The sequence below is a fragment of the Pelmatolapia mariae genome, linkage group LG12, assembly GCF_036321145.2.
Source record: "Pelmatolapia mariae isolate MD_Pm_ZW linkage group LG12, Pm_UMD_F_2, whole genome shotgun sequence".
NCBI classification, from domain to species: domain Eukaryota; kingdom Metazoa; phylum Chordata; class Actinopteri; order Cichliformes; family Cichlidae; genus Pelmatolapia; species Pelmatolapia mariae.
The window spans coordinates 17,663,047-17,687,173 of NC_086237.1; the positions used below are offsets into that span (position 1 = coordinate 17,663,047).

The 24,127-nt window shown below is 41.4% G+C and overlaps 1 pseudogene; it reads left to right on the forward strand.

Moving 5' to 3' along the window:
- The first annotated feature begins 2,227 nt into the window (after positions 1-2,227).
- Positions 2,228-9,282, forward strand: LOC134638233 (R3H domain-containing protein 4-like; annotated as a pseudogene).
- Positions 9,283-24,127: the final 14,845 nt, after the last annotated feature.

Below are 24,127 nucleotides of genomic sequence, written 5' to 3' on the forward strand. Positions count from 1 at the left end.
TAGCTAGTAAGTACTTTGGGTTTAATATCGGCACATATGGCAAAATAAGCAGCTTCTCTCATTACATTTCAGACAGGACAGTGGTAACAGCAGTAGCTACGACAATGTTAAATTTTTGATTTTAAATAGGCTGTAAACATTTCAATGGGAGCAACAGGACGGTCAAATATCACTGATTTTACTACAGAGCAGGACAGATTGTAGGGCAGCAAACATCATAGGAAAACACGTTTTCAACACAGCAGGTTGCCTGGTGTAATGTTTTTCAGCTAAAAAGAAACATGGCCTGACTCCTACCAACTATATGAAGAGTAACTTAGGGTTAAATGCAGCTAATATGTCCTGTTTTAGGGCAGGCGCTTCCACCTCCGCTCCGCTGCGTCTCAGACACCATCGCTCTGGCACAAAGGGCACCTGAGAGAGAGGTGGGCTGGAACAAACCATTTTGGGAGGGGGGAGGGGTTATCTATACTTCTGTTGTTAAAATGTTCCATCTCAATTACGTACTATACGCTTTTTATATTTTTAGTAGTGTGTCCTACAAACAGCAAATATTGTCAAAAAAAAGTAAGAAATCTTTGGGGGTGCTTTGATTCATTTTAAAAATGGGCTAAAATCGCCCCTGCTCCAAAACACGCGCAACAAAAAACCCCTAGAATAACTTGTAGGGAACCCTCTATTCCCAAAACCTTATATTTGATAACAGGGGAAAACACCTGAAAAAATCCTTAGTCTTTTTTCTTCAAACGATCCCTCTTTCTCAAATTCAGCGCACCGCGGCTCCCACTAAACCCCTAGGCAAACAAGCAGGGAAACCTCCTGAAAAAACCCTCCGTATTTCTATCCAAAATATGCACAACAAAAAACCCTAGAATAACTTGTAGGGAACCCTCTATACCCAACGCCTTATATTCGAAAAAAGGGGAAATCCTGAAAAAATCCTTAGTCTTTTTTCTTCAAACCAGCCCTCTTCTAGCTCCGTCTCAAATTCAGCAAAGTCTAAGTTCTCCTTTCGCTCTGACTCGCATCGAACCTCTCCCAGAGCAGCATCTTTTCCTTCTTGTTCGCTCCCCGGCTCATCCCCGAATGCTGCTTACCAGAGGTGGGTCGAGTATCCAAAAAATGTACTCAAGTAAGAGTATCATTACTTTAAAATATTATTACTCAAGTAAAAAGTAGTCGTCAAAAAAGTTACTCGAGTAAGAGTAAAAAAGTACTTGGTGAAAAGGCTACTCAAGTACTGAGTAAATAGCGAGTAACTGTTTGAAATGTCCGATTTATTTTAAAAATAAATGCTATCAGACAATCAAAAATAAATAAATATACAAATGTTAGTATTTTCAAAAGGAATATATGTGAAAAGATCCACAAAATAAGGCACAACAATTCTAATTTCAAGATTTCAGTTTTTCACAACGTAAAGCTTTTTCAAGCAAAACTCACAGTAAATATATTCACATTTACAGCAGCCTCACAGAAAACATTAGAACTAGGCAACTTCAACATAACAGACTACAGCTGATGCGCCAGAATGTCATACTAGGGGTGGTTCTTTTAAATACAAGGAGGGATTAAGTAAATCAGAAACAAATGACAGAGTTGCAACAGGTATAATCAGGAAAAGTTTATTCCCAAGGCGGACAGCAGGAATTAAAAACAAACAAAAAAACAACACATCTGTGCTAAAATTTCACAAGAATAGACATTCAAACAAAACGTATTTTGTATACTAAAATACCCTGAAGTATAGACAGTGGATTAACACAATGTAATATGTAAAAATGCAAAAACTACACTCACATATAAACACTGAAATCAGAGTAAAACTAATTATAAAAGACAAATTTCCACTCTGTGGATGTACATATGTGTATGGCTCACTTTACCATAAATTGTTTCTTCAGTCAGTGAAATGGTGCTTCAGCTTCAGCAGCAGTTTGCTCTCAAGGTTCTTGCTGTGAAGCTGTGACCGTTTGGCAGTGAACAGGAGTCCTGCATGACTAAAAAGTCTCTCACAGGCTGCAGACGCAGGAAGAGCTGTATTGACTTTGATCGACAGCTTCTTGATGTGAGGAAAGCCATGCAATACATCCACACCTCCAGTGAATGGACATGAAAGGTACCTCTCCAGTTCCTCTGCTACTGGCTTTCCTGACCCCATGGATCCATCATCTTCATCGAATAGGCCGCTGTTTGTGCTGGCCTCACCCAGCTCTGGGTCTAGGTGATGTCTGATGAAGTGGAGACCTGTGGAAAGATGTAAGGTTTTCAAGTCAATTCAATTCAATTCAATTCAATTCAATTCAATTCAATTTTATTTATATAGCGCCAAATCACAACAAAAGTCGCCTCAAGGCGCTTTATATTGTACAATAGATCGCACAATAATAAATACAGAGAAAACCCCAACAATCATATCATATAACCCCCTATGAGCAAGCACTTTGGCGACAGTGGGAAGGAAAAACTCCCTTTTAACAGGAAGAAACCTGGTAGAACCAGGCTCAGGGAGGGGCGGCCATCTGCTGCGACCGGTTGGGGTGAAGAAGGAAAACAGGATGAAAGACATGCTGTGGAAGAGAGACAGAAATTAATAACAGATATGATTCGATGCAGAGAGGTCTATTAACACATAGTGAGTGGCTGGAAAGGAAAAACTCAATGCATCATGGGAATCCCCGGCAGCCTACGTCTATTGCAGCATAACTAAGGGAGGATTCAGGGTCACCTGGTCCAGCCCTAACTACATGCTTTAGCAAAAAGGAAAGTTTTAAGCCTAACCTTGAAAGTAGAGATAGTGTCTGTCTCCCGAATCCAAACTGGAAGCTGGTTCCACAGAAGAGGGGCCTGAAAACTGAAGGCTCTCCCTCCCATTCTACTTTTAAATACTCTAGGAACAGCAAGTAGGCCTGCAGAGCGAGAGTGAAGTGCTCTAATAGGGTGATATAGCACTACAAGGTCATTAAGATAAGATGGGGCCTGATTATTTAAGACCTTGTATGTGAGGAGCAGGATTTTGAATTCAATTCTGGATTTAACAGGAAGCCAATGAAGGGAAGCCAAAACAGGAGAAATATGTTCTCTCTTCCTAGTCCCTGTCAGTACTCTTTCTGCAGCATTTTGGATTAGCTGAAGACTTTTCAGGGAGTTTTTAGGACTTCCTGATAATAATGAATTACAGTAGTCCAGCCTGGAAGTAATGAAGGCATGAACTACTTTTTCAGCATCACTCTGAGACAGGATATTTCTAATTTTAGAGATGTTGCGCAAATGGAAGAAAGCAGTCTTACATATTTGTTTAATATGTGCGCTAAAGGACATGTCCTGGTCAAAAATGACTCCAAGGTTCCTCACAGCATTGCTGGAGGCCAAGGTAATGCCATCCAGAGTAAGAATCTGGTTAGATACCATATTTCTAAGAGTTTCAGGGCCGAGTACAATAACCTCAGTTTGATCTGAATTAAGAAGCAGAAAGTTAGCGGCCATCCAGGTCTTTATGTCTTTAAGACATTCCTGCAGTTTAACTAATTGGTGTGTGTTACCTGGCTTCATGGATAGATAGAGCTGCGTGTCATCTGCATAGCAGTGAAAATTTATGCTATGTCTTCTAATGATGCTGCCTAGGGGAAGCATGTATAATGTAAATAGAATTGGTCCTAGCACTGAACCCTGTGGAACACCATAATTGACCTTAGTGTGGGAAGAGGACTCTCCATTTACATGCACAAATTGGAGTCTATTAGATAGATATGATACAAACCACTGCAGTGCAGTACCTGTAATACCTACAGCATGTTCCAATCGCTCTAATAGGATATTATGGTCAACAGTATCGAACGCTGCTCTGAGGTCTAGCAGGACAAGCACAGAGATGAGTCCACTGTCAGAGGCCATAAGAAGATCATTTGTAACCTTCACTAAAGCTGTTTCTGTGCTGTGATGAGCTCTGAAACCTGACTGAAACTCTTCAAATAAGCCATTCCTCTGCAGATGATCTGTTAGCTGTTTGACAACTACTCTTTCAAGGATTTTTGATATGAAAGGAAGGTTGGAGATTGGCCTATAATTAGCTAAGACAGCTGGGTCTAGAGATGCTTTTTGAGTAAAGGTTTAACTACAGCCAGCTTGAAGGCCTAAGGTACATAGCCAATTATTAGAGATAGGTTGATCATATTTAAGATTGAAGAATTAATTAATGGCAGGACTTCTTTGAGCAGTTTTGTAGGAATGGGGTCTAAAAGACACGTTGATGGTTTGGAGGAATTAATTATTGAAGTTACCTCAGAAAGATCAATTGGAGAAAAAGAGTCTAGCTTAACATCGATGGTACTAAAAGTAGCTGTAGACGATATTACATCTGTGGGATGATTATTGGTAATTTTTTCTCTAATGATAAAAATTTTATTTGTGAAGAAGTTCATGAAGTCATTACTAGTTAACGTTAAAGGGATTGTTGGCTCAGTAGAGCTCTGACTTTTTGACAGCCTGGCTACAGTGCTGAAGAGAAACCTGGGGTTGTTCTTATTTTCTTCAATCAGTGACGAATAGTAAGATGTTCTGGCTTTGCGGAGGGCTTTCTTATAAAGCAGCAAACTATTTCTCCAGGCTAAATGATGATCCTCTAAATTTGTGACACGCCATTTCCTCTCCAGCTTACGAGTTATCTGCTTTAGGCTACGTGTTTGAGAATTATACCACGGAGTCAGGGACTTTGGATTTGAGGCCTTAGTTTTCACAGGAGCTACAGTATCCAGAGTCGTACGTAGTGAGGAGGTAAAATTATTAACAAGATAATCAACCTCTGTTGGAGTAGCGTTCAGATAGCTGCTCTGCTCTATGTTGGTACAGGGCATTGAAGATGATAACTGTGGGTGGATTATATTCTTAAACTTAGTTACAGGACTTTCAGAAAGACATCTACTTTGATAAAGTCTACTCTCCATTGCTGTGTAATCAATTATTGTAAATGTAAATGTTATCAGGAAATGATCAGACAGCAGAGGGTTTTCAGGAAACACTGTTAAATGTTCAGTTTCTATGCCATATGTTAAAACAAGATCTAGAGTGTGATTAAAGTGGTAGGTGGGTTCTTTTACATTTTGAGAGAAGCCAATTGAGTCTAATAACAGATTAAATGTGATGTTGAGGCTGTCATTTTTAGCATCTACATGGATGTTAAAATCACCCACAATAATTATTTTATCTGAGCTGAGCACTAAATCAGATAAAAAGTCTGAGAAATCAGAGAGAAACTCTGTGTAAGGCCCAGGTGGACGATAGATGATAACAAGTAAGACTGGTTTCTGAGTTTTACAGCTGGGGTGGACGAGGCTAAGCATCAGGCTTTCAAATGAATTAAAAGTCTGTCTTGGTCTTTCGTTAATTAATAGGCTGGTGTGAAAAATTGCTACCACACCGCCCCCTCGGCCTGTGCTTCGAGGTTTCTGGTAGTTAGAATGACTCGGGGGTGTTGATTCATTTAAACTAACATAATCATCCGGCTGCAACCAGGTTTCTGTAAGGCAGAGTAAATCGATTTGTTGATCAATTAAGTCATGTACTAACAGAGACTTGGAGGAGGGAGACCTAATATTTAATAATCCACATTTCACTGTTTTACTCTTTGGTTCAGATGTGGATACTGTATTGTTCTTTCTTTTTGATTTTTTATGTTTAAGTTGTTTATTGCTGGTTTTTGGTTTGTTTTTTGTCATTTTGGGAGCTGACACAGTCTCAATGGAGATGGGTTTTTGGGGGGGTAGCAGGAGGAGAGAAGCTGCAGAGAGGCGTGTAAGACTGCAACTCTGCTTCCTGGTCCCAACTCTGGATAGTCATATTTTGGGGGGTTTAATAAATTTGTCCATATTTCTAGAAATGAGAGCTGCTCCACCCAAAGTGGGATGGATGCCGTCTCTCCTAACAAGACCAGGTTTCCTCCAGAAGGTTTGCCAATTATCTATGAAGCCCACATCGTTTCTGGGACACCACTCAGACAGCCAGCAATTTAAGGAGAACATGCGGCTAAACATGTCACTCCTGGTCTGATTGGGGAGGGGACCAGAGAAAACTACAGAGTCCGACATTGTTTTGGCAAAGTTACACACCGATTCAATATTGATTTTAGTGACCTCCGATTGGCGTAACCGGGTGTCATTACTGCCGACGTGAATTATGATCTTACTGTATTTACGTTTACCCTTAGCCAGCAGTTTTAAATTTCCTTCAATGTCGCCTGCTCTGGCCCCTGGAAGACAATTGACTATGGTTGCCGGTGTCTCTAGCTTCACGTGTCTGAGAACAGAATCACCAATTACCAGAGTTTGACCCCCGGCGGGTGTGTCGCCGAGTGGGGAAAAACGGTTAGACACATGAACTGGTGGTGTACCTGGGGCTTCTGTTTAAGACTATGCTTCCTCCTCACCGTCACCCAGTCACCCTCTTTCCCCAGCTGCTTGGGGTCTGCCGGGGAAACAGCTAGCGGGGCCTACGCTATCTTCGGCTGCACCAGCTACAGGGGCCTGGCTAGCTACGGGTGAATGAAGGGTGCGAAGCCAAGTCTCCAATTCAGTAATCCTGGCCTCCAGAGCTGCAAATATGCTACATTTGTTACAGGTATCATTACTGCTAAAGGAGGCCGAGGAGTAACTAAACATCTGACACAATGAGCAGGAAAGTGCAGGAGGGACAGGTGAAGTAGCCATGGTGCTAACGAGTCGGCTACGAGCTAAGCTAAGCTAGCGAAACAGTAAAGAGACAGTGAGTGAATACTTTGGCTATAAATTAGGCAGTGAGCAAACAGAAAGGGTGATTCAGATGAAGCACGTTAAGATTATACTATGAAAAAGGGATGTATCAAAAGATTTAAATTAAATTGCTAAGCAGAAAAGCTACTCAGAAACACCACTGTGTTTGAGCAGGAACAGGAAGTGATACTCTACCGCAGAGCGAGCGAAACACCAAGTGACAGCGCCACCTAAGGTTGCATTAAAACATGTTTCGTTAGGTCTTACTTATTAAACTAAGGTTTGGATGCCAGAGGGAGAGTATGGGCGAACCTAAATAGTCCAGGCACAGATTACATCATATTATGTTGCTAATAACCTGTGGGCTCAGGCTAAAAATGGCATCAGCATGTTGACAACTGAGCTCACAGGAAGAAGCTCCAGCAAAGGCGGTCCACACAGACACCCACTGACCTACATCTGAAGCTGCTGTGGGATGCTCTGCTCTGTTCTGAGCCAGTTACACAGAGAAACCAGAGGAGGAAAAAATCTGCAGCTTTCATGGGTGTATTTTCAGTTTTAGTAGGATAAATGTCATCTGTATGTCTTTGTCTTATTTATTCCTCAGATAAGGTGATTACATGGCCATGCATGTAAATATGCGTATTTCAATCGATTTCTACTACAGCTGTTATTAAATGTCGTTTCAGGGTGAAATTATTATTGTGCACCTGTACCAGGTGTTGTGCAGGAAAGGCTGTAACACAATAAATAAGTAAATAGTCAGTTATATGTGTTTATCCTGCTAAGGGCTTCTGTGAACCGGGCCTGTTACAGGGTACACCTTGCTTTTACCTTCACATCTGAGCAGTTGGATAGGTTTAAATAAAGCAGCTTGAGGAACAAGTAAGCTGACTTGATTCCCTCGAAATTCCAACAACTCAATCAGATTTTGAGATTGGAAGCTGGAAATTCTTCTGAAAGATATATCAACTCAAACTCACTAAACTGATCCACTGTGCTCTGTTTTTCCAGCCTAGTAGAGGAGCGTAAATGCACCTCATTGCCTAGCTCTCCTGCCAAGCGAGTGTCACCCACCAAAAAGAAACAGTTCTATATCAACCAAGCCATCCGCAACTCTGACCTCACACCCAGGGCCAAAGGCAAGAAGAGCCTCCGCCGACAGGAGAACAGTAAGCTCTCATTTTACGTAAATTAAAAGATGGCGTCAGAGACTGCAGGCGGAGCAATGCTGGGAAAGTATTGAAAGGATTACTTTGGGGAAGAATCTCTGTGTGCAAGTTCAAAATGTTTTATAAGATGTATTTGAGGCTCCTGAGGCTGCTGGGCAACATTTTTACAAAGAATTCTGACGTTAGTGGCTTCAATACCTTAGAGGATGAGAAAAACTTTTACATTAGTTATAAAGTCATTGCTTTGCTCATTTATCTCTCTCTAATCTTCTCCTTTGAAAATTAGCACCCTACCTTGCTAATCTCCTTGAGAAAGATGAGTGCTCCAAAGACGATCTGGAGGTTTGCAGCAACCCAGCCATCCCATCCATCTTCTATGAAGTCTGCACCAATGGAAACTATGTAGAGGTACACAAATTAGTGGCATTTGTTGCAGAAGTGCGCACGGCTTAAGAAAAGATTTATAATTTCACCGTGTCATGTTCTCAAATTTTGTGTACTGTGTGCGCAAATATTTACCTGAGAGGTCCCACAGGAAACTGCCGCTCAAAAACCGTGTTTGTGTGTCCAAAGAAATGTAAACTGTGTGGTTTGACTTGTGCGGGGTCTCACAGGGCACAGGGTTTTGAAGACCACCTAGAAAGATCAGGGACGCTGACTAATGTCATTTCTTGTCTTGTTGTTGTTTTAGCCGTGGAACGACTTCATGAATTGCTCTGGTGAGGAGCAGGAGAGGCTGCTCTCTCTGTTGGAGCTGGAGGAGGCCAAGAAGAAAAACACCAACCAGCTCCTCAAAGACCAGAGGAATGGTCAGTCTCAGCCTTCGAGCCTTTAAAGTGAAGTGTTTGTCTGACTTTGTCATCTCTCTCTGCAGTAAATCCTGCCTTCACTGGTCAGGACTGCTTCCAGAGAATCGATCGCAGGTTGCGAGCAACTCTTGAGGCGGAAACAAATCCCCATGGTGAGTGTCTTCTCTGCTTCAAATCTCTCACTGTTTGGTCAGTGATTGCATCACTCATGTATTTGAAGTCGTTGTCTTTATAGTAAGTAGGGGTGGGCGGTATAAATGGTATACGGTAGAAACGATATTAATTTGGCCAATGGTAGAGATTTTTACTATACCGCTCTACCGCGATAGCGCATGTTGTTGGTGTCAACAAGCTGCGCCTGTTTTGGTTGAAAGCATTGCAGTGACTGCAAACAACATCAGCTGCAAATTATGCCGGGCGACAGTAATAGCAAAGAGACGAAGCACTTTTGGAATATGGGGAAAGCCAAAAACTGCGCTTCTGTACCATTGAGTCATTAATGCTGAATTCCCTAACAGCTGCTCTATTCCCATGTTGTTGCAGTATATTAATGACTAACCTCGTATTGTGGATGGATTATCTCAGTTGTTCTCCTGACTGAAGTTTAGTCCATTTATAGCATCCTGCTATGCAATTGTATTTGTCCTTAACCACCAGAAACCCTCACGTTAACTTTTATCGAGTGGAAAAAAGTTAGCGTTCATCCTTTAGCTTCACTGTGCTAATGATATGCTAACGTAGCTGTTTTGCTAGTGATCACGTAGCACATCATTATATACCAGCTAGCCCAACTTCAGTAACCCTGCAAACGTCACTGCTATTTAGTTTCCTGTCTTCATTCATGTTGGAAGTGATAGCAGAGCTGTACGTTTGAATTATTTCAGAAATCTCTCAGTAAGAACATGCCATATCATGTTTAGGTGGAAGCTAGCGAGCTAACTTCTAACTCCGTTTAATTTAATAAATTCTGTTTTCATGGATGCTTGGATATTAAACTTAATTGTTACACCTGGTAAAGTAGCAACGCTGATCATTTTATTAAAGATGAAAGAATTTAGACAGTTTTTAACTCTCAGTGATGCTGCAGTGTTCGTTTGACTTTTGGGACCTGAACCAGACGGAGTTTTGGACCCAGATTACTCCACGAGGCTCCTGACTACGGCAGCCGTAATGCTCCGACAATCCATCAGGCGGTGCGGCTTTATAGCTTACCAAAGTTGTACTAAAACATTTTTGACAGATTTCTGCGCGTCGTGTACCACATAAAATCTGTTTGAGGTCAGTAAGCTCAACCAGAATTCATACATAAGGCACACTGTCCATTTTTGAGAAAATTAAAGGATTTTAAGTGTGCCCTATAGTGTGTAAAATACGTTATACAGAAGAAAAGAATATATCGTGATATATATCGTTACCGCACATGCTTCAAATTATACTGTGATATGGATTTTAGGCCATATCGCCCAGCCCCAATAGTAAGTTCAACTCATGTTAGTTTTATGCAGAGCCAGTTATACCTTAACCACCACTGGCGGGTCCTCTTAATAGACCCATCTGCTTGTGGCTTCGTGCTGCAAGAGTTATTTCCTCATTGTTCCTATTTTTTATGTTTTATACAATGTTTGAAATATGTGAAAAAGAGGATGTTCCTTAGCCTTCTGTTGTATGAATGTGCCCAATGAAACACTGAATTCAATCAGAAATTATAAGATACTCCTAATCATTATCAGGGACGAAGATGATGCGCAGGGACATGAGAGCAGGACTCCCTGAGATCGCCTGCTGAAGTTTAGTATTTTTCCCAAACACAAACTATGAATTTTGTGAAATCTGTGGTTTCTGCTTCTCTCAGGGAACGCTGGAAGTTCTGGAGGAAAACCTTCTGAGCTTCTTCAACGCTCAACCTTACTCAGTTTACACAACCAACCTCAGCAGCAGGCAGAAATCCTCTTCTTTCAGTTGGTGTGTCTGTGCTTCTTCAAAAGCTTTTCATTCACTTTAGTCTTTAATTGGTTAGACTTTGATAATGGACAGTGGAATTACACCTGTGGGAAGTGGTCTGGAGAGCTCAGTGGAATGTCATTTGTCAAGTAAAATCTGAGCAAATTACAACCTAGTGACCCTCAGTGCATTGCTTTGGCACCTCATTAATGTGTTAATTAATCTCATCTCAACAATGGTGCTGTTTGGATTGTTCTGACAAACATGCAGGTAAACCTGCTGTATTAGATTACATCAAGTCTTTATCGTCTGTCACCATAGCGACAGGAACACAACAGGAACAGGAGAAAATAGCTTACAGCCGGTGGTGAATACACAGTCTCCCTTTGTCGAGATGTGCGGGAAAATTGGTACACTACACAAACGTAGTCAGTTTGAATCAAGTGGGTTAATAACTGTCACATTTTTGTTGTTTGTGTTCGTCACTCAGCTTTGAGAGGCTGCTGCTTCACGCCATCTGCCAGTATATGGACCTCGTCTCTGCAAGTGAGTGGCAATAATACATAATGGCTCAGTCACACTAGGGTAAAGTTAGGATGGTAGATTGCCAACATGTTGCAGTCTGAGTCTGTCTGTGTCGATGAGCACAACTCTTCTGTGGCGTGTCTCTTTGCAGTAAAGGTTCGACTCAGCCGATTGGTTATTTCAGCTCGTTATATTACTGTGTAAAGGGAAGGTCGCTGAGCGCCTGTGTCAACCTATGAGCTTCTCATTCACTCATTTTATTTCTGTCTGATTGCAACAAAGCAAACAGTATTTAAAAAAAATATATATATATATATTTCTAAGAGAGAGGGAGTAGGCATACCGGGCCCCTATTCCTCATGTTGAATACAATATTTAACCAACCACAAAGTGACAGTACAGCAGAAAACAGTGTTTCATAATGATATTCCCTGAGCCCCTCCCTGAGCCTGGTTCTGCCGGAGGTTTCTTCCTGTTAAAAGGGAGTTTTTCCTTCCCACTGTCGCCAAAGTGCTTGCTCATAGGGGGTCATATGATATGATTGTTGGGTTTTTCTCTGTATTTATTATTGTGCGATCTACTGTACAATATGAAGCGCCTTGAGGCGACTTTTGTTGTGATTTGGTGCTATATAAATAAAATTGAATTGAATTTAATATTAGTTTTAAACAAACAAAACATGTTAATATTTGAATTTTCTTTTTGAGGGGGGGGGGCAATTTGTTTTTAAGCAAACAAGTAAGTCGGGTTTTGAAAAAAAATATTCTTAATTCATAATTAGTTGTACTCAGCTGGAATAACTCATGGACACCTGCAGCCAATTGTTTGTTTGTTTTTTACTTAATCTGCTGCTCATAGTCAGATGTACTGAATATAAGTGGTGAATATGAATTCCTGTTTATGCAGATTTAAGCTATAATTATAACTCAAGAATTAATATGCTGATTTAAACAATACGGTGAAACTAAACACTCAGCGCTAACACGTTTCTGACGTTAATGCCAAAAAGTAGACTATATTACAGAGTTGGTGACAGTAGTCTGGTGTCTGCCTGTTAAAATCCTTGAGTCTTCACTACATATGTGTGCTCTGAGTCTGAACAGACATGGAATTTAACAGCAAATTTCCTCGTTGTTGGGAGTTTTACAGTTGCAAGTATTTACACTCGTACTTCAAGTTTAAAGCCACTTTGTGTGTTCTTAAATGTACAGAATTTTTGAACAGCGTCTCACGAAATAAAAAATACCAACAAAAGAAAAACGCAATGTATTTTTTACAAAAAACCCCCCAAAACTTACTGGCATGTATCATCTTTTCATCTCATTAAAATTGGAAGATTTTGAGTTTTTATCATTATAAATGCTTCTGTCTTTACATAATCCTACTTATCCAATCCTGGCTGCGCCTGCTAAGCCAGTTTAGTTTGTTTCAGTCACATCACAGTGATCAAAGTCTATTTCTCGCTTGTTGGGCCTCCAGGCAGCGACTACAATGGCTTACGTCAGACTGAAGTGGTGAACAAACAAGAAGAGTTCCTGCCTCCTGGACTCCTGCTGTCTGCCTACCTGGAGCAGATGAGTTGAGGACAGGACCACGCCCGTTTTTGTTTCTTCCTGTTGCAGACAGGAGCTCTGAAATGTAGATATGATGTGCAGTCTTCACACATTGTTTGTAATAACCACCCAGCTAAAATGTCTGCTTCTCTTTCTCTCTGTCAATTTTCCATTAACTAGATCCAAAAACGCAACAGAATCGATCACTGGAGCGTTAGCTAGGTTAGTTCGTGCTTAAAGTTGAATTTTAAACTGTAGGTTGGGTAATATGTAGTGAGTATACAGCTCAGCAAAGCAGGGTCTGGACACAAAGTCCCATCTGAGGCTTACAAAGTGATACCTGTTTGAGGTTGGTAACTTGACCTCTCCTGTCACACCGTTACATTTTCTACCCCACGGTGTGTGTACAAGCAGCACAGGAAATCCAGCTGCTGAATTTTACAGTGGACTTAACACTTGACAAAACAGGCACAGTAAATTACAGCAGTAAGTCCTGAAAGTAATAAAAAGCATACTGTGTAAGGTCTGTGAGGAGTCTGCAGCGCTGTGTGTGTGAAGGTTTTAGGACCGTTCTTAAATGAAATGCATCACCGCCTGAAACAGTAGCCTGCATGAAGCATAAATTTTAATCTCTTTATTACTCACAAGAAAGTACATCTCTTTCATTGCTACTTGCAAATTATAGTTACTCTCTTTCTATTGTGTGTATTATTTAGAGGCAGATTGAGGCTTTGAGGTGGGTCTGAGAAACCCTTACAGTTCAATCAGAGGCATCTTTTGTGACAGCTGAGTAGCGGCTTTATGAGTTCTGCTTCCAGTGCATGTGTGTGCCATGTGGGCATTAGGTTCAGTTTTCTGAATGTGCAGCAGATCGAGCATAGATGCTGACAGACTGCTGCTGTCACTGCACACTGTCAGTGTTATGTCAGTAATAGCCAATATTTAGGATAAGAAACTATATTATTCTATGTTTTGGTGCATCAACGTACAGAGTGCTCTCTCAGTTTACATGAACACACAGCTTTTAACTGCTAACACGGATTCAATATATTCTGTACCTACATTAAATGGGGGATAAAACCTGCTGAGCTCTGACTCTCAGGTATGTTAAATCTCAGTATTTGCATCCCTGAAAAATACTTCTGCCTTATGAACACAGTTTCTATGTTTTCTCTGTACAATTTTCTCCTTTGTACTGTACTTGGGTTTTGGAAACATGTATCCAGGTTATTTAAGGAAAAAGAGACTTTATTTCCGTTTTCTTTTTATAATGACGGCAGCAGAGTAACAAAACTTGACCTGTTGGTGCATGTAATGGAGACCAGGGGTTCCATTACCTTGTTTGCATTGTTAGTGATTCATTGGTGGATTGGGAATGTAAATTAGTATAGTAAAGAAAAACTCATTTGTTCTTATGAATTCTTTATTAGGTTATTTGACATACAATTAAATTGACAGCTTGTAACGGTGATGAGACAGTGGGATTGGCCATCCTACCTGTGTCAGAGAAGAGCCAAAGTTAGAGCTGCTTACAGTTAATCATTTGTCAATAACCTAAATCTATGTGAAATGTGAACTTATAAAGGTACTCACCTGTCCGGGTTGCTTCTTGCAGGATGTGGAGCAAAAGATTGGAAGCAGCTCAATCACCTGTTTAAGAGCTCTTGGAGCAAACCAGTGTGCTGGGTTAGGGAGTATGGTTAAAGTGGGTTTTAATTTATATAGTAATGGGTGTAGCTTATGTTATTGGTTTGTTTATAGTAAGTGTTGGAAATATGTATATGTTTGTGATGTGCTTTAATGTTATTGTATGTTTGTGTGTGTGGAGGGTTATGTTTTCATTTTGATTAGTTTAACCCCCATACTTGGGCTATTCCCGAATGCTCACCTGAAAAGGTAGAGTATAAAAGGAAGCCATTTTGTTTAGTGGTGGTGAGTGTTTGTGCTGTTATCATGCTCCGTCTTTAATAAACTGCCAATCCATGGATGTCTTTTACTCCAGTCTTGCGTCATATTATTGGACAGAACCTATGACCGCCGGCCAAAACTGACAGTGCATTTTGTCAACAACCAAAGTGTGCGTGTGAAAATCCAACTTCTCAGGCTTTTGACTTGTCACTCTGAATGTCATGTAGTGCTCATTTCTGTGTACTGTGTAGAGCCCAGCCTGTTTTTGAATTATGTTCACCTCGGGGCCCTGTCAAATTTTCCATTACATGTACACATAATTGTGCCAATCATGTTACATTTAATTGACTTGTGCCAACATTTGAATTGAAAATGCCCAAAAAGTTTGAGAGCTTTATACAATAAACTGAAAAATCTTTGTGTATGTGTGCATACTTATAAGTATCACTGCAACTATTAAATGATTTAATTTTTTTTTTTCCATTTTCTCATTTTATTATTGTCAGAATGCTGAAAACAAAATCTGTGTGAGTGCTTTAAATAAATGGAAGTTAAAGTGTTCATTCACATTTGTAATATTGACTTAAAATCAGACCTAGTTTTATTCTTGAGATTGTTCTCCTTCTGCTGGCCTAACAGCTCTTCTCCAGCATCATTGCTCCAGTTCAACAACCAAATCTGTGTGAGATCAATATCCTTTTTTATCCATTTTTAAACTGAAATATCATCATGCAACATTATGCCTTTGGCCCACCTTTCTAAGGGTAATCATCGTAGTATAAAAGTTTTATGTATGTGTTCCTTAATTCCTCCTGGATTAGAAGAGCAATCTTGATGAAACTTTGTATAAAGAAAATTAAATACGTAAATCACATATAAAAAGATTTTATACAAATATATATTTGTACATTTAACAGGTCAGCTGAGTATAGAATAACATGTCAGATTAGAATGTGGTGTTATAATTTAAACATAAACATATCTGCATGTTCCATAGCCCAGCGAGAAGAGAGGCCAGGGTTGAAAAGCTCTAAAAACACTGCTTGAATAAATATGAATATATAAGGTTGATGGTGGTTGAAATAAAACATTTTAATCGATTTCTTGTTTGCACTCAAACCTACAACATAACATATACAAAGAAAAGCTTGATGTGGTATGTAAGGAAAAGATAAACAAATACACAGAAATTTTTATGACTCAGTTTCTTAATTTCAAAATTCTCCAAAACTAACAATTTTTTTTATTCACTCATATTAAACCGATTAGGGTCAAATTTAGTGTGAACAATAATACACAAGTGCATGCATACATGCACACACACACACGTGCACACACACATTGGAATGCTTTTGATTCTATGTGACATCACAACCTTGCTTTGATCTTTGATCCCAAAAAACCCTTAAATAGGAGCTTTAAACTGTTAAACTTTACTGCTTAACTGACGTTGACCTGACGGCAACCAAAACCCTTTTGAAAAGTTTTGCGAGAGTTTTACGACAGAAACCAAATTTTCTCACCAATTCACTGAGCAAACAAACACATTTCAGTCAGTCAAGATGACTTTCACCTCAAATCATCTTGAAATATGTAAAGGGACCCTTTTGGGAGATCACTACAAGGTCGAGGGTTTCCTTGAAGAAGGGGGCTTTGGTATTGTAACCAAATGTCGCAATACAAAAACCAACAAAGTCGTTGCTATTAAAGTCAACAAGAGCGACCCTGAAATTCTGCAACAGGCAAAAATGGAAATTTACATACTGGAGAAGCTGCGAAGCTTGGATGCAGATAGATGCAACATTGTTAAATGGAACGACTTTTTCATCGACGGTGACCGCATCTGCTTAAATTTTGAACTCCTCGATGAAAGCCTGTTGCGGTACATGCGGTACCGGGGGAACCGGGTTCTCCCAGTAAGAGAAATCAGGCCAGTGTTATTTCAGCTTGCAAATGCCCTGTCCCACCTGGGTTCTTTGGGAATAGTGCATGCTGACCTCAAACCTGAAAACATAATGGTTGTGGACCGCTATGAGTGTCCCATCAAAGTCAAACTTATAGACTTTGGCCTTGCATGTCCCGCATCTGCAGTGATTCCGGGTGACTGTGTGGGGACGGTTGGTTATAGAGCACCTGAGGTTATGATTGGTAGTCTATTTAATGAAGCAATAGACATGTGGTCCCTGGGGCTGGTAGCTGTGGAGCTTGCTACAGGGTTTCCTTTCTATCCTGGGAGAAATGATTATGATGTTTTGAAATTCATCATACAGACCCAGGGGCAGCCACCATATCATGTTTTAGACTCTGGCTTATACACTGATAACTATTTCATAAACGACAACTACAACGGACAACGCTGGACATTTAAGACCGAAAGACAATTTCAAGATGAGACAGGTTATCAGTCCAAGGACACTCGATGCATAAGACTTAAGTGCCTCGATGACCTTGAACAACTACTGAAGATAAGGGGGTGCTGGGAAAAAATCCAAAATGTATTTGTCAGCCTAATCAAACGGATGTTAGCATTGGATCCAAACCAGCGCATAACACCCTCGGAGGTTCTCCACCACCCCTTTTTCAATCCTGGCCTCTCTAAGAGTTCTCCCTGCACTGACATGAGTAGCACAGGGGGACAAAACCTTGCGGTCTCTCAGCAGCCTTCAAGTTGCAAAAGAGAAAGAACGCAGAAAATCAGCTGCAGTTCCCAAAACTCAGAAGAATTTTCTCAACAAGAATACGTCAACGCATCAGCCAACACATCCTCCTCTAAAGATGATCTTGAAATATCTAAAGGGACCCTTTTGGGAGATCACTACGAGGTTGAGGGTTTCCTTGGAGAAGGGCGCTTTGGTATTGTAACCAAATGTCGCAATACAAAAACCAACAAAGTCGTTGCTATTAAAGTCAACAAGAGCGACCCTGAAATTCTGCAACAGGCAAAAATGGAAATTTACATACTGGAGAAGCTGCGAAGCTTGGATGCAGATAGATGCAACATTGTTAAATGGAACGACTTTTTCATCGACGGTGACCGCATCTGCTTAAATTTTGAACTCCTCGATCAAAGCCTGTGGCAGTACATGCGGGACCGGGGAAACCGAGTTCTCCCAATAGGCGCAATCAGGGCAGTGTTATTTCAGCTTGCAAATGCCCTGTCCCACCTGGGTTCTTTGGGAATAGTGCATGCTGACCTCAAACCTAGAAACATAATGGTTGTGGACCGCTATGAGTGTCCCATCAAAGTCAAACTTATAGACTTTGGCTTTGCATGTCCCGCATTTACAGTGATTCCGGGTGACTGTGTGGGGACGGTTGGTTATAGAGCACCTGAGGTTGTGATTGGTAGTCTATTTAATGAAGCAATAGACATGTGGTCCCTGGGGCTGGTAGCTGTGGAGCTTGCTACAGGGTTTCCTTTCTATCCTGGGAGAAATGATTATGATGTTTTGAAATTCATCATACAGACCCAGGGACAGCCACCATATCATGTTTTAGACTCTGGCTTATACACTGATAACTATTTCATAAAAGACAACTACAACGGACAACGCTGGACATTTAAGACCGAAAGACAATTTCAAGATGAGACAGGTTATCAGTCCAAGGACACTCGATGCATAAGACTTAAGTGCCTCGATGACCTTAAACAACTACTGAAGATAAGGGGGTGCTGGGAAAAAATCCAAAATGTATTTGTCAGCCTAATCAAACGGATGTTAGCATTGGATCCAAACCAGCGCATAACACCCTCGGAGGTTCTCCACCACCCCTTTTTCAATCCTGGCCTCTCTAAGAGTTCTCCCTGCACTGACATGAGTAGCACAGGGGGACAAAACCTTGTGGTCTCTCAGCAGCCTTCAAGTTGCAAAAGAGAAAGAACGCAGAAAATCAGCTGCAGTTCCCAAAACTCAGAAGAATTTTCTCAACAAGAATACGTCAACGCATCAGCCAACACATCCTCCTCTAAAGATGATCTTGAAATATCTAAAGGGACCCTTTTGGGAGATCACTACGAGGTTGAGGGTTTCCTTGGAGAAGGGCGCTTTGGTATTGTAACCAAATGTCGCAATACAAAAACCAACGAATTTGTTGCTATTAAAGTCAACAAAAAAGAACCTAAAATTCTGCAACAGGCAGAAAAGGAAATTCTCATCCTGATGCTGCTACGAGGCTTGGATGCAGATAGATGCAACATTGTTCAATGGATCGACTTTTTCGTTGAAGGTCACAGCATTTGCTTAAATTTTGAACTCCTCGATCAAAGCCTGTGGCAGTACATGCGGGACCGGGGAAACCGGGTTCTCCCAATAGGCGCAATCAGGGCAGTGTTATTTCAGCTTGCAAATGCCCTGTCCCACCTGGGTTCTTTGGGAATGGTGCATGCTGACCTCAAACCTAGAAACATAATGGTTGTGGACCGCTATGAGTGTCCCATCAAAGTCAAACTTATAGACTTTGGCTTTGCATGTCCCGCATCTGCAGTGATTCCTGGTGACTGTGTGGGGACGGTTGGTTATAGAGCACCTGAGGTTATGATTGGTAGTCTATTTAATGAAGCAATAGACATGTGGTCCCTGGGGCTGGTAGCTGTGGAGCTTGCTACAGGGTTTCCTTTCTATCCTGGGAGAAATGATTATGATGTTTTGAAATTCATCATACAGACCCAGGGACAGCCACCAGATCATGTTTTAGACTCTGGCTTATACACTGATAACTATTTCATAAACGACAACTACAACGGACAGCGCTGGACATTTAAGACCGAAAGACAATTTCAAGATGAGACAGGTTATCAGTCCAAGGACACTCGATGCATAAGACTTAAGTGCCTCGATGACCTTGAACAACTACTGAGGGGTTGCCGAAGAACTGAAAATAGCCAACATTTATTTTTCAGCCTAATCAAACAGATGTTAGCATTGGATCCAAAGCAGCGCATAACACCCTCGGAGGTTCTCCACCATACCTTTTTCAGTCCTGCCTTCTCTAAGAGTTCTCCCTGCACTGACATGAGTAGCACAGGGGGACAAAACCTTGTGGTCTCTCAGCAGCCTTCAAGTTGCAAAAGAGAAAGAACGCAGAAAATCAGCTGCAGTTCCCAAAACTCAGAAGAATTTTCTCAACAAGAATACGTCAACGCATCAGCCAACACATCCTCCTCTAAAGATGATCTTGAAATATCTAAAGGGACCCTTTTGGGAGATCACTACGAGGTAGAGGGTTTCCTTGGAGAAGGGCGCTTTGGTATTGTAACCAAATGTCGCAATACAAAAACCAACGAATTTGTTGCTATTAAAGTCAACAAAAAAGAACCTAAAATTCTGCAACAGGCAGAAAAGGAAATTCTCATCCTGATGCTGCTACGAGGCTTGGATGCAGATAGATGCAACATTGTTCAATGGAACGGATTTTTCGTTGAAGGTCACAGCATTTGCTTAAATTTTGAACTCCTCGATCAAAGCCTGTGGCAGTACATGCGGGACCGGGGAAACCGAGTTCTCCCAATAGGCGCAATCAGGGCAGTGTTATTTCAGCTTGCAAATGCCCTGTCCCACCTGGGTTCTTTGGGAATGGTGCATGCTGACCTCAAACCTAGAAACATAATGGTTGTGGACCGCTATGAGTGTCCCATCAAAGTCAAACTTATAGACTTTGGCTTTGCATGTCCCGCATCTGCAGTGATTCCTGGTGACTGTGTGGGGACGGTTGGTTATAGAGCACCTGAGGTTATGATTGGTAGTCTATTTAATGAAGCAATAGACATGTGGTCCCTGGGGCTGGTAGCTGTGGAGCTTGCTACAGGGTTTCCTTTCTATCCTGGGAGAAATGATTATGATGTTTTGAAATTCATCATACAGACCCAGGGACAGCCACCAGATCACGTTTTAGACTCTGGCTTATACACTGATAACTATTTCATAAACGACAACTACAACGGACAGCGCTGGACATTTAAGACCGAAAGACAATTTCAAGATGAGACAGGTTATCAGTCCAAGGACACTCGATGCATAAGACTTAAGTGCCTCGATGACCTTGAACAACTACTGAGGGGTTGCCGAAGAACTGAAAATAGCCAACATTTATTTTTCAGCCTAATCAAACAGATGTTAGCATTGGATCCAAAGCAGCGCATAACACCCTCGGAGGTTCTCCACCATACCTTTTTCAGTCCTGCCTTCTCTAAGAGTTCTCCCTGCACTGACATGAGTAGCACAGGGGGACAAAACCTTGTGGTCTCTCAGCAGCCTTCAATTTGCAAAAGAGAAAGAACGCAGAAAATCAGCTGCAGTTCCCAAAACTCAGAAGAATTTTCTCAACAAGAATACGTCAACGCATCAGCCAACACATCCTCCTCTAAAGATGATCTTGAAATATCTAAAGGGACCCTTTTGGGAGATCACTACGAGGTAGAGGGTTTCCTTGGAGAAGGGCGCTTTGGTATTGTAACCAAATGTCGCAATACAAAAACCAACGAATTTGTTGCTATTAAAGTCAACAAAAAAGAACCTAAAATTCTGCAACAGGCAGAAAAGGAAATTCTCATCCTGATGCTGCTACGAGGCTTGGATGCAGATAGATGCAACATTGTTCAATGGAACGGATTTTTCGTTGAAGGTCACAGCATTTGCTTAAATTTTGAACTCCTCGATCAAAGCCTGTGGCAGTACATGCGGGACCGGGGAAACCGAGTTCTCCCAATAGGCGCAATCAGGGCAGTGTTATTTCAGCTTGCAAATGCCCTGTCCCACCTGGGTTCTTTGGGAATGGTGCATGCTGACCTCAAACCTAGAAACATAATGGTTGTGGACCGCTATGAGTGTCCCATCAAAGTCAAACTTATAGACTTTGGCTTTGCATGTCCCGCATTTACAGTGATTCCGGGTGACTGTGTGGGGACGGTTGGTTATAGAGCACCTGAGGTTATGATTGGTAGTCTATTTAATGAAGCAATAGACATGTGGTCCCTGGGGCTGGTAGCTGTGGAGCTTGCTACAGGGTTTCCTTTCTATCCTGGGAGAAATGATTATGATGTTTTGAAATTCATCATACAGACCCAGGGACAGCCACCAGATCACGTTTTAGACTCTGGCTTATACACTGATAACTATTTCATAAACGACAACTACAACGGACAGCGCTGGACATTTAAGACCGAAAGACAATTTCAAGATGAGACAGGTTATCAGTCCAAGGACACTCGATGCATAAGACTTAAGTGCCTCGATGACCTTGAACAACTACTGAGGGGTTGCCGAAGAACTGAAAATAGCCAACATTTATTTTTCAGCCTAATCAAACAGATGTTAGCATTGGATCCAAAGCAGCGCATAACACCCTCGGAGGTTCTCCACCATACCTTTTTCAGTCCTGCCTTCTCTAAGAGTTCTCCCTGCACTGACATGAGTAGCACAGGGGGACAAAACCTTGTGGTCTCTCAGCAGCCTTCAAGTTGCAAAAGAGAAAGAACGCAGAAAATCAGCTGCAGTTCCCAAAACTCAGAAGAATTTTCTCAACAAGAATACGTCAACGCATCAGCCAACACATCCTCCTCTAAAGATGATCTTGAAATATCTAAAGGGACCCTTTTGGGAGATCACTACGAGGTAGAGGGTTTCCTTGGAGAAGGGGGCTTTAGTATTGTAACCAAATGTCGCAATACAAAAACCAACGAATTTGTTGCTATTAAAGTCAACAAGAGAAACCCTGAAATTCTGCAACAGGCAAAAAAGGAAATTCTCATCCTGGAGCACCTACGAGGCTTGGATGCAGATAGATGCAACATTGTTCAATGGAACGGATTTTTCCTTGACCACCAGCGGATCTGCTTAAATTTTGAACTCCTTGACCAATGCCTGTGGGACTACATAGAGGACCGGAAAAACCAGGGTCTCCCCATAAGCGAAGTCAGGCCAATTTTACATCAACTCACAAATGCTCTGTCCCACCTGGGTTCTTTGGGAATAGTGCATGCTGACCTCAAACCTGGAAACATAATGGTTGTGAACCGCCATAAGTGTCCCATCAAAGTCAAACTTATAGACTTTGGCCTTGCATGTCCCGTGTCTAAAGTGAATCCTGGTGGCTGTGAGGGGACGGTTGGTTATAGAGCACCTGAGGTTGTGATTGGTAGTCGATATAATGAAGCAATAGACATGTGGTCCCTGGGGCTGGTAGCTGTGGAGCTTGCTACAGGGGTGCCTTTCTACCCTGGGAAAAATGATTATGATGTTTTGAAATTCATCATACAGACCCAGGGACAGCCACCGGATCACGTTTTAGATTCTGGCTTATACACTGATAACTATTTCATAAAAGACAACTACAACGGACAACGCTGGACATTTAAGACCGAAAGACAATTTCAAGATGAAACAGATTATCAGTCCAAGGACACTCGATACATAAGACTTAAGTGCCTCGATGACCTTAAACAACTACTGAAGATAAGGGGGTGCTGGGAAAAAATCCAAAATGTATTTGTCAGCCTAATCAAACGGATGTTAGCATTGGATCCAAACCAGCGCATAACACCCTCGGAGGTTCTCCACCACCCCTTTTTCAATCCTGGCCTCTCTAAGAGTTCTCCCCGACATGAGTAGCACAGGGGGACAAAACCTTGCGGTCTCTCAGCAGCCTTCAAAACAGAAAGATCATAGAGAATCAATCTCCAGCATTGCTTCAACCACGGACAAAAATGACAAAAACACAAACAGGGATTGGAAAAAGCCATTAACAGCAAATTACATTGCAAGAATCAATTAAGCTACTCCAATAATGATCACTTTGGCTTTTTTTTTTTTTTTTTTTGTCTGTCCCATTTGGTTCTTTAGCCATCAGAATTGTTATCTGAAGACCAACAAGAATACCAAATGGATTTATTTTGCCAAATGGATCATCATGGCATTGCCGTATTGGTCCATTTGATCAAACTTTGTTGTTATTATTTATTTTATTTTCAGTTGTTACAGATGGGACAGACATGATTGAGGGATAGGAAAGGGAGAAAGAAAGAGAGGAAGGAAAAGAAAAACAGAAAGGAAAAGGGACAGTGAGAAAGGGCACTTACAAAGAGAAAGAGAAAAAAAAATCTCCTGGATCACCTGTTGAGAGAAAAAGAAGAGAAAACAAGCAAAAAAACCCAAAACAAAGCCACATACTAAACACAACACCATCATGTTAATCTAGCTAAGTGTGAACAGCAGTAAATACTAGAGATGGACCGATCCGATATTACGTATCGGTCCGATACTGACGTAAATTGCTGGATCGGATATCGGTGAGAAATAAAAAATGTAATCCGATCCATTAAATATCAAAAAAGCACCTCACAAAACTTGCGACACGGCGTAACTCGGCTCATAACCGTAGCACGTAGGAGCAGTGTGCCTCACGTGATAGAGCGGCTGTGTGTATTTGTAGCCTTGCTACCAAACCAGCATTTCATCTCCGAGGAAGTGATCCCAGAGAGA